The following is a 12,205-nucleotide window of genomic DNA, read 5'->3' as shown; positions in this document are numbered from 1 at the left end:
TAAGAACTTTTGCATCGGGGCCCATGAGCCTTTGGCTACGCCCCTGGTTCCAACAATCCCTATATAAGGGACGAATGTGCCAAGTGAGGCGGTACACCATAACAGGCTCCTACCCGCCAGAGTAGAAACCACTATGTGAACACTTTGGCTCTGTCTGAGCTTGGTGGTTTAAGTGGCTTGTGATATAAGTGGAGTTCTAAAACAAATTTAAAAAGAGAAGTTAAAGCCACAGTAAGTACTCTTCTTTTACTTTGACAATTGTTCACTGTTTTGTTGTAACTCGGATAATGGATAGCAAGATTGGAGGTTTTCTTTAGTGCATAGTTTGCCATATGTATGCACGACTGGAGCCAGAGTCCCAGGGTGAATACCTCTGTGGCAGATGTCAGCATGTTGTTCGCCTGGAAGCTCCCATTAGAGATCTGGAGGAGCAGAATGCAACACTGAGGAAGATAGACAATCTTGAGCTGAGCTTGCTGCTCACGGAGCATGCAGTTAGTGGGATAGAACTGGAGAGTGAAGACATGGGTGAGCAGGAGCAGGCAAGTAGCTGGGTTAATGTAGTTAGGGGCAGTAGAAAGGGGTCCAAGAAAAGGAAGACCAATCCTGTTTCTGACATTCCAAGCAAAATTGCCAAGTTGGGTGATGATGTGAGGGTGTCGGTCTCAGAAATGGCAGCCCTAGTGGATACTGATCTCCCTAACAGCCGGCAGAACAGCCCAGCTAGTAGTCGTGGGATGGTAATGCAGGTAAGGCAAGACAATTGATAGTTGTAGGGGATTCTATAATCAAGAAGACGGATAGAATAATTTGTCACCAAGACCGCCTCAACCGAATGGTTTGCTGTCTCCCTGGTGCCAGGGTTCGGCATGTGGTGGAACGGGTGGACAAATTGCTGGGAGGGGCGGGTGATGATCCAGCTGTCGTGGTCCATGTGGGTACGAACGACAGAATAAATGGTAGGCGGAGGAGCCTTAAGAATAATTTTAAAGAACTAGGCTACAAGCTGAAGGGAAGGACTTCCAAGGTAGTATTCTCAGGAATACTGCCTATGCCATGCGCATAACAGGAAAGACAGTGGGGGCTCAGGAAGTTAAATGCATGGCTTCAGTCTTGGTGTAGAGGAGAAGGCTTTGGGTTCCTAGAGCACTGGGCTGACTTTTCATTGGGGTACAAACTGTATTCTGCAGATGATTTGCACCGAAATGGAGGGGGGTCCGCTGTGCTAGGGGAGAGAATTCTAGCTGGGGTGGTGGAGTATTTAAACTAGGGCTGAGGAGGGAGGCCAATGTAGAAAATAAAGGGGTAGTTAGGTTAGAGAGGGGTCAGACTATATTGGTGGGGGGGAGAAACAGACTGTGGGGAGAGGACTAGGCAACAAGATAAGGAGAGTCTTTCATTACAAAACAGCAGTGAAAATAAAAATGCCCAAATGTCAAATAATCACATTTCTGATACTGAAAGTAAAACATTTAAAGGCAAGTTAAAGTGTATGTTCACAAATGGCAGAAGTCTAGCAAGCAAAATGGGGGAGCTGGAGGCAGTGGCGTAACTACCGCTATAGCAGCCGTAGCGGCTGCTACGGTGCCCGCAGCATGGTCGGAGGCTCCGCTAGCAGCTGCTATGGCTGCTACAGCGCGACGCCACTGAAGGGGTTGTTCCTACAAAACACATGCATCCCCTATCCACAGGAGAGGGGACACATGTGTGATCGCTGGGACGTCCAGCGATAAGGAGAACGGGGGATCAAAAGTCCCCCGAAGTTCTCCATGACAAACCTCGGATTTCCGGGGTCTGTCTGCAGCTCCATATAAATTAATTGTGCACTTGTCGCACTTGTGGCGCACCTTTCATTTTTATTGAACTGCGCAGACGCCAGAAGTCCGAGGTTTGTCATGGAGAACTTCGTGGGGACTTTCGGTCCCCCGTTCCCCTTATTGCTGTCAGCGATCACACATGTATCCCCTATCCTGTGGATAGGGGATGCATGTCTTTTGTAGGACAAACTATAGGCAGTTTTTTTTTTTTGGGGGGGTTTATGGCATCATCTACAGGGGGGACTCTGTATGGGGTCATCTACAGGGGGGACTCAGTATGGCATCATCTACAGGGGGGACTCTGTATGGCGTCATCTACAGGGGGGACTCTGTATGGCGTCATCTACAGGGGGGACTCTGTATGGCGTCATCTACAGGGGGACTCTGTATGGCGTCATCTACAGGGGCAACTCTGTATGGCGTCATCTACAGGGGGGACTCTGTAAGGCGTCATCTACAGGGGGCTGTGTATGGCGCTATCTATAGGGGGGCGCTGTGTGGTGGAAGCTATAGGGAGGCACTATCTACAAGGGGGGGTTATGTGTTACCCAGTGGAGGGGGGGCCCCAGTCAAAAGTTTGCTATGGGGCCCAGTCTTTCCTAGTTACGCCCCTGGCTGGAGGCCTTGGTACTGGAAGAAAATATAGATATAGTTGGTGTTGCTGAAACATGGCTGGACTCTTCACATGATTGGGCTGTAAATCTACAGGGTTTTACACTATTTCGGAAAGACAGGGCAAATAGGAAAGGTGGTGGTGTATGTCTATGTGAGAAGCGATATGAAGGTGAGTGTGAATGAGACATTAGAGGGTGAAGATTGTGAGGAGGTTGAAACCTTGTGGGTGGAATTACAAAGGGAGGTAAACACTGCAAAAATTACTTTTGGTGTAATCTATAGACCCCCAATATAACTGAGGAGATGGAAGTCTAGCTATATAAACAGATGAAGCGTGCTGCACAGGCTGGTACAGTAGTGATAATGGGAGATTATAATTACCGGGATATTAATTGGTGTCATGGTTCGGCTTCAACTGCAAAGGGGAGACATTTCCTCAACCTGTTGCAGGAAAAGTGTATGGGCCAGTTTGTGGAAGACCCGACTAGAGGTGAAGCTCTGTTGGATCTGGTCATTTCTAATAATGCAGAGCTTGTTGGAAACGTCAATGTTCGTGAAAACCTCGGTAACCGTGATCACAATATAGTTACATTTTACCTATACTGTAAAAAACAAACACAGGCTGGGAGGGCAAAAACACTTAATTTTAAGAAGGCCAATTTCCCCAGGATGAGGGCTGCAATTCAGGATATAGACTGGGAAGAGCTAATGTCAAATAATGGTACAAATGATAAATGGGAGATTTTAAAATCTACTTTGGGTAATTATAGTGCAAAATGTATTCCTATAGGTAACAAGTATAAACGATTAAAATTAAACCCCACATGGCTTACACCTTCTGTAAAAAGGGCAATATATGACAAAAAATCTGAGGGTACAGCTGTAGCCTTTGTAAAATATAAAGAGTTTAATAAAATCTGTAAAAAGGTAATAAAATCAGCAAAAATTTAAAATGAAAGGAAGGTAGCCAAGGATAGTAAAACAAATCTCAAATAATTCTTCAAGTATATAAATGCAAAAAAATCAAGGTATAAACATGTGGGACCCCTAGATAGTGGTAATGGGGAGTTGGTCACAGGGGATCAAGAGAAGGCAGAGTTACTAAATGGGTTCTTCAGCTCTGTATATACAACAGAAGAAAGAGCAGCTGATGTAGCTGGTGCCAGTGCTGTTAATATATCAGTTGATATACTGAATTGGATGAATGTAGATATGGTGCAAGCTAAATTAAATAAACGTACACAAGGCCTCGGGACCAGATGGGTTACACCATAGAGTTCTTAAGGAGCTTAGTTCAGTTATTTCTGTCCCCCTCTTCATAATATTTAGAGATTTTCTTGTGACTGGTATAGTGTCAAGGGACTGGCGCAGGGCAAATCTGGTGCCTATTTTCAAAAAGGGCTCTATGTTGTCCCCGGGTATTTATCGACCAGTAAGCTTAACATCCATTGTGGGGAAAATGTTTGAGGGGCTATTAAGGGACTATATACAGGATTATGTTACCATAAATAGTATCATAAGTGATAGCCAGCACGGTTTTACGAAGGACAGAAGCTGTCAAACCAACCTGATTTGTTTTTATGAAGAGGTGAGCAGAAGCCTAGACAGAAGGGCCGCTGTGGATGTTGTGTTTTTGGACTTTGCAAAGGCATTTGACACTGTCCCTCATAGACATCTAATGGGTAAATTAAGAACTATAGATTTAGAAAGTATATATCCAGAGAGTTGTGGTAAATTATTTCTACTTTGAATGGTCCCCGGTTATAAGTGGTGTACCACAGGGTTCAGTGTTGGGACCACTATTATTCAACTTATTTATTAATGATATAGAGGATGGGATTAATAGCACTATTTCTATTTTTGCAGCTATGTAATATAGTTCAGACTATGGAAGATGTTCGTGAATTGCAAGCTAATTTGAACACACTAAGGCTGGGTTCACACGACCTCTTTTCAGACGTAATGGAGGCATTTTACGCCTCGAATTACGTCTGAAAAAACGGCTCCAAAACGTTGGCAAACATCTGCCCATTACTTTCAATGGGCTTTACGATGTACTGTGCCGACGACCTGTCATTTTATGCGTCGCTGTCAAAAGACGGCGCATAAAAATACAACCTCGTCAAAAGAAGTGCAGGACACTTCTTGGGACATAATTGGAGCCGTTTTTCATTGACTCCAATGAAGAACAGCTCCAAATTCCGTCCGTAAAAGATGCCCCGCAAAACACGAGTACATGCAATTACGTCTGAAATTCAGGAGCTGTTTTCTCCTGAAAACAGCTACGTAATTTCAGACGTAATTGCAGTTATCGTGTGCACATACCCTAAGTGTTTGGGCGTCCACTTGGCAAATGAAGTTTATTGTAGATAAATGGAAAGTTATGCACCTGGGTACGAACAACCTGCATGCATCATATGTCCTAGGGGGAGCTACACTGGGGGAGTCACTTGTTGAGAAGGATCTGGGTGTACTTGTAAATCATAAACTAAATAACAGCATACAATGTCAATCAGCTGCTTCAAGGGCCAGCAAGATATTGTCGTGTATTAAAAGAGGCATGGACTCACGGGACAGGGATGTAATATTACCACTTTACAAAGCATTAGTGAGGCCTCATCTAGAATATGCAGTCCAGTTCTGGGCTCCAGTTCATAGAAAGGATGCCCTGGAGTTGGAAAAAATACAAAGAAGAGCAACGAAGCTAATAAGGGGCACGGAGAATTTAAGTTATGAGGAAAGATTAAAAGAATTAAACCTATTTAGCCTTGAAAAAAGACGACTAAGGGGGGACATGATTAATTTATATAAATATATGAATGGCACATACAAAAAATATGGTGAAATCCTGTTCCATGTAAAACCCCCTCAAAAAACAAGGGGGCACTCCTTCCGTCTGGAAAAAGAAAGGTTCAACCTGCGGAGGCGACAAGCCGCCTTTACTGTGAGAACTGTGAATCTATGGAATAGTCTACCGCAGGAGCTGGTCACAGCAGGGACAGTAGATGGCTTTAAAAAAGTCTTAGATCATTTCCTAGAACAAAAAAATATTAGCTCCTATGTGTAGAAATTTTTAAACTTCCCCCTTTCACATCCCTTGGTTGAACTTGATGGACGTGCATCTTTTTTCAACCGTACAATCTATGTAACTATGTAACGCAACAACCAATCCAATCGGTTAAAGTATATATAAAGGGGCAGTGTCCAAAACCATCTCCAGGTACAGTAAGGCTGGGTTCCTACGTAGCGTAAACGCTGCAGAATTCCTGCAAACGGAATTCTGTGAGGAAATTCCACAGCATTTACTGTAGCAACAAAGTGAATGAGATTTAGGAAATCTCATGCCCACACTGTGGAAAAAAACACCTCTCAAGAGTTGCGGAAAGTGTTCAGCGGTGCGTTTTTCAATTCCGCAGCATGTCAATTTATGCCGCAGTTTTCTGTGTGGAGATGCTGCATGTTTGGCCCATAGGCTTCAATGGGGAACAGAAATTCTGCCACAGATCTTTGTTGCCGTTTTCACAGAGTTTACGCAGAGGAAACGCAGTAAAAACCGCTAGAAATCTGCAGGTGCACATATATTTTGCTATAACAGTGAGGGCAGATACAGACGGACGTTGCGTTTTTGCGCGCGCAAACAACGCAGCGTTTTGCGCGCGCAAAAAACATTTGACAGCTGCGTGTGTCATCCGTGTATGATGCGGGGCTGCGTGATTTTCGCGCAGCCGCCATCATAGAGATGAGGCTAGTCGACGCCTGTCACTGTCCAAGGTGCTGAAAGAGCTAACTAATCAGCAGTAACTCTTTCAGCACCCTCGACAGTGAATGCCGAACACAATATACAGCAACCTGTTAAAAAAAAAGAAAAAGTTCGTACTTACCGAGAACTTCCCGGCCGTTGCCTTGGTGACGCGTCCTTGGTGACGCGTCCTTGGTGACGCGCCTCTCTTGACATCGGGCCCCACCTCCCTGGATGACGCGGCAGTCCATGTGACCGCTGCAGCCTGTGCTTGGCCTGTGATTGGCTGGAGCTGTCACTTGGACTGAATTGTCATCCCGGGAGGTCAGACTGGAGGAAGAAGCCTGGAGTTATCGGTAAGTCAGAACTTTGTTTTTTTTTACAGGTTCATGTTTATTGGGATCGGTAGTCACTGTCCATGGTGCTGAAACAGTTTAACTCTTTCAGCACCCTGGACAGTGACTATCTCCGGACGTCGCGTACCGGAAATTTTTTTGCTGGGTTCGGCCAAAACGAGTTCGGCCGAACCCGGTGAAGTTCGGTTCGATTGTCCGGTTTCGCTCATCTCAAAGACACTCCATTTGGATATTTGGAAACAGAAAAGCACGTGGTGCTTTTCTGGTTACATTCATCCTTTTGACAGCTGGTGCGCTGTTTCAGTCGGTTCGCACGGAAGTGCTTCCGTGCGACCTGCGTGGCTTTCACGCACCCATTGACTTCAATGGGTGCGTGATGCGCGAAATACGCGGAGATATTGAACCTGTCGCGCTTTTTGCGCAGCTGACAAACGCTGCGCAAAAAGCACGGACTGTCTGTACTGCCCCATAGACTTGTATTGGTCTGTGCGTGGCGCGTGAAAACCACGCGGCCCGCACGGACCGAATACACGCTCGTGTGAATCCCCCCTAAGGGTCAGTTCACATGTTGTGTAAACACTGCGGTTTTTCCAGAATGGACATTCCGGGCGAAAAACTGCACCACAGTTTGCGCTTTTTCGCCCGGGATTCCCTGTGGGGCACAGGGCTGATACTCTGCGTGCTTTTATGCAGTTTATCTGCCCCGTGTGAACTCCGCTTTAACCTGCAGGTAAAACTGCTATTGAAAAAATGCAGCTTTTCCACAGCAATATGAGCAGGAAAAGCACACTATTTGGTCCGGATTTCTGTGACTGATTTACCAGCGTTTTTCGGGTCAGTTCACACGTTGCCAAAATCCTGCGTTTTTTCCGCAACTGAACTTGTTGAAGCAAGTACAATAGCAGCAAAGTGGATGAGATTAAACAAATCTCATCCACATGCTGCATAAATACTGAGCGGAAAAGACGCTCCGAAACTGACCTGCGGTGCAGAATTTTATTCCGCAGCATGTCAATTGTATTTGCGTAAACGCTGCTTATTTTTTGCGGGTTTTCCCCCATTGAATTCAATGGGGAGGTAAAACTCGCAACAAATAGCAGTTGTTTCGTTTTTTTTGCAGCGTGTTCTGCCGCAAAAAATACAACTCATAAAATAAAAAAATCTCATACTTCAGCGTAAATCTAATCTTTGTGTGGGAACATACCCTAAGGGACCCATGCACATGACCGTGTTTTTTCCGTGATATACGGTCCGCATGTCCCGGCCCGAACACAGTGCAGGGAGCCGGGCTCATAGCATCATACTTATCTATCATGCTAGGTGTCACTGCCTCGCTGCGGGACAACTGTCTCCTACTGTAATCATGTTTTCAGTACGGGACAGTAGTTCAGCGGACAGGCAGTGACACCTAGCATCATAGATAAGTATGATGCTATGAGCCTGGCTCCCTGCACTGTGTTCGGTCCGGGACATGCGGACCGTATATCACGGACCGAACACGGTCGTGTGCATGGGGCCTAAGGGCTCATTCAGACGAGCGTAAAACTGCAGTTTTTCGCAAAGGACATTCTGGGCGAAAAACTGCACCACAGTTTGGTACAGCTTTTCGCCCGAAATTCCCTGCAGCACACAGGGCGGATACGCTGCATGCTTTTATGCAGCGTATCCGCACCTTGTGAACTCTGCCTTCTAGAGATTCTGGGGCAGACTCTCTGTTGCAGAAAATCTTCAGCATATCCTGTGTGTGGGAACATACCTCAAGGGCTCAGACTAGCGTAAAACTCGTCCGTGTTCTGTGCGTGAAAATCAAGCACTGCACACGGACCCGTTGGTTGATCACGCCCGATATCTTAGTAATTTGAAGAGTGCTGCAACCCTCTGAAAGACATTTTAAATTTTTGGGACTTTTCAGAGTCAGATTAATCTCTAGGAAAACAAGCTGCCTAATAAGGGTATGTGCACACGTAGTGTTTTCAGCAATTTTTCGGGCCGTAAACTTCCCGAAAAACAGCTGAAAAATTGGAAGCAGAACGCCTCCAAACATCTGCCCAAAAACGGTGTTCTGTTCCGACGGGGCGTTTTTTACGCGGCCGTTTTAAAACGGCCATGAAAAAGAAGTGCATGTCACTTCTTCAGCCGTTTTTGGAGCAGTTTTTCATAGACTATAGAAAACCAGCCGTAAAAAACGTAGCGAAAAATACGGGTATGATTAAAAGCCGGCTGAAAATCGGGAGCTGTTTTCCCTTGAAAATAGCTCCGTATTTTCAGAGGTTTCTAATTTTGTGTGTGCACATTAGGGATGCATGAATGCTGCAGTCAGCTTTGATCGCAGCATTCACGGGAATAACGGCGGAGATGAGAGGTTTCTCTGATGTGTAATACAGTCCTTGCCCCGCTCCTAAAAGGAAGTGCGTGTGCGGTCAGCGTGAGGAGATGCGGCTGGCGCTGCACTAATGAGCGGCGGTTCAGGCACTGAAGACAGAACATGGGAGTGTTTTGCAGTGCGCCCGCCATGTTCTGTTTTAGGAGTGGTAGAGCCTATCACAGCCTGGCCAGACGGAGCTAGCTCCCGCCCTCTGTCTATTTATACCTGCCTTTCCTGTTCCTCCTTGCTTGTGATTCTTCTCTGTTGGTTTCCTGGCCCTGTCTTGAACTACTTGTCCCTGCTTCGTATTGACCCTGGCTTACTGACTACTCTTCTGCTCTGCGTTTGGTACCTCGTACACTCCTGGTTTGACTCGGCTCGTTTACTACTCTTGTTGCTCACGGTGTTGCCGTGGGCAACTGCCCCGTTTCCCTTTGTTCTGTGTTTCCTTGTCTGTCGTGCACTTATTGAGTGTAGGGACCGTCGCCCACTTGTATCCCGTCGCCTAGGGCGGGTCGTTGCAAGTAGGCAGGGACTGAGTGGCGGGTAGATTAGGGCTCACTTGTCTGTTTCCCTATCCCTGTCATTACAACAGCCTTTGTTAATGGGGCAAGATTAGTCTGGGACCCTTTCCGTGTTGGGCCCAAATCCGCTCTCACAAGTTTATCTCCCAAATTATGGGATTGGCGGTAGGAGAATAATGGAGGAGCTTTAAGTTCTGTCACTTTTTGTAGACAACCCCCCAACATTGGCCAATGTCTCCGAATAATAGAGGATATTGGCTGACTCAAATCACTATTAGGCCTTTTTCACACGAACGTGTGCGTTTTGTGCGCATTGCAGTTCTGTGTGTCATAAGTGTTTCCTGCGTGGCTGCGTGATTTTCACACATTTGCCATCCTTATGACACGAGGTTTTGATGTTTAGAAAAAGAAATTAAGGAAGTGATTTTATTTTTCCCTTCATTTCTTGATCTACTCTTGAGCGAATCATGCGCGACACACGGAAGTGCTTCCATGTGCTGCGAGTGATTTTCACGCACCCATTGACTTCAATGGGTGCGTGATGCATGAAAAACGGCCAATTATAGGACATGTCGTGAGTTTTACGCAGCGGACACCACGCTGCGTGAAAATCACGGAATGTCTGAACGGCCCCATTGACTAACATAGGTCCGTGCGACGCGCGTGATTTTCACGCGCTTATCACGGACGTTAAACACGTTCGTGTGAATAAGGCCTAAGTCGAAACAAAAGGTATTCTCTGAATTTTGTTGTCCCCTTTTGGTGTATTCTGTAATAGGGCTTCACGTGTCTGATTCTTCACTTTTTGTTGATGATTCTTTATTAAGGACATAGGGTATCCTCTATCTCTAAATTTTTTGGTCAGGGTCTCAAACTTACCATCCAATAATTCTTCGCTATTAACAATTTTCCTAACTCTAAGGAATTGACTGTAGGGCAGTGATCTAATCATCGGTCGAGGATGATTACTTTCAAATCGTAGTAGATTTGGGTGAGATGTGGGTGAGACCACGTTAGACCTCAGAATAAGAATAAACCAGCATTAGTACATAATACGTAAGAAACGGTTAGATCTACCAGTCTCCAAGCACTTTACGGATATGAAACATACGGAGAAACAATTGCGATTCCGTGTTATAGATATGGTCCCTCCTTTGAGATGGGGAGGGGACAGAACACGTTTGCTTAAAAAGAAGGAATTGGAGTGGATACATCGGTTAAAAACGCTTAAACCATATGGCCTTAACATAGAGTTTAAAATGGCTGGTGTTATCTGAGAGGGTTAGCTTGCCCTATGTCTTACTGTAATGGAATGGTTAACTCCTTCTAGTGTAGGTTAGATTGTGAATATTTTTAAGATCTGATTTAATAACATAAATTTTCTCTTGTTTTTCCTGTAGGTATAGAGTTCAAAGAACTGTGTACCCATTACGATCTAGATGAAAAACCTACTGTACGGAGTCCCTTATAGACACAGTTGCCATATTTTTATCTGTTGTAACAATGTATAATGTAACCATGTTCCCAAACAAGCATTACTTTTCTCTTGATTTAATAGAATTATAGCAATAAAAATATCATATAAAGAAAATTAGTGGTAATAGTCTGATAATGTCTGCAGTACTTGAACCTGCACTCCACAGATCTCTCTTCAGTGGGCTGGCATGCACAAACTGACCGTGCTATCAGCACACTTGGTTAGTGGTGGTGTCAAGTCATTGAGGAGTTTGAGTTCCACTATAGGAGGACTCAGCGGGTCACATGGGGGACTTTAGTGGAAAGAGGATTTTTTTCCTCACAAACATTGTAACTTGTTAAGGGTAAATAAATCCAAGACCATTCTGCTCTTTAGGTCTACGAATCATTTGATCCAGATAGGCACATTGTTAATAATAAAAGAAATATAGTGAGAGATTGAGGCTGGCATGCCATACACTAATATGGCGATCACTGCCTCAGACTGCATCACAGAAAAGATGGATGTCTAATTTATTCACTGCACTTGTGAGTCATGGTTACCTTGGTTACGGACATGAGTCATTGCAACATGTGCATAGTCATGCCTATTTGTTCTGACTAGAGGCCAGAGATGGCATGGTAATATGAGACACTGTGTCCAGCTGGGAACTCTGAGTGGTAGGTTCCTAATATGAAACACATGTATATTGTTATAATGTAATAAACTAATCATTTATATGAATTGTATTATCACTGGCACTGTATATGTTTTTAACAAGTTTTTTCAACTGCACTTGACACTTTATTTAACCAGTGTTTTGTGGTTATCTTTAAATCTTTGGAATATTGGATTAATTCCATCTTAATATTAATATTTTACTTAACTATCTCAATCATGTAATCACATGTCATGCTGTATTTAACCCCTTTAGGACGCAGCCTGTTTTGGCCTTGTGGCACAGCCGATTTTTACTTTATGTGGTAATAACTCCGGAATGCTTTTACCTATCCAAGCGATTCTGAGATTGTTTTCTCGTGACATATTGTACTTTATGATAGTGGAAAAATTTGGTAGATAAATTCAATATTTATTCGTGAAAAATAACAAAATTTAGAGAAAATTTGCAAAAATTAGCATTTTTCTAAATTTAAATGTATCTGCTTGTAAAACCGATAGTAATACCACACAAAATAGTCACTAGTTACCATTTCCCATATGTCTACTTTATATTTGCATAGTTTTTTGAACATCCTTTTATTTTTCTAGAACGTTACAAGGCTTAGAACTTTAGCAGCAATTTCTCACATTTTCAAGAAAATTTCAAAAGGCT

Source organism: Rhinoderma darwinii, chromosome 1 (genome assembly GCF_050947455.1).
Source record: "Rhinoderma darwinii isolate aRhiDar2 chromosome 1, aRhiDar2.hap1, whole genome shotgun sequence".
In the NCBI taxonomy this organism is placed as follows: domain Eukaryota; kingdom Metazoa; phylum Chordata; class Amphibia; order Anura; family Rhinodermatidae; genus Rhinoderma; species Rhinoderma darwinii.
This window is presented reverse-complemented; position numbering follows the sequence as displayed.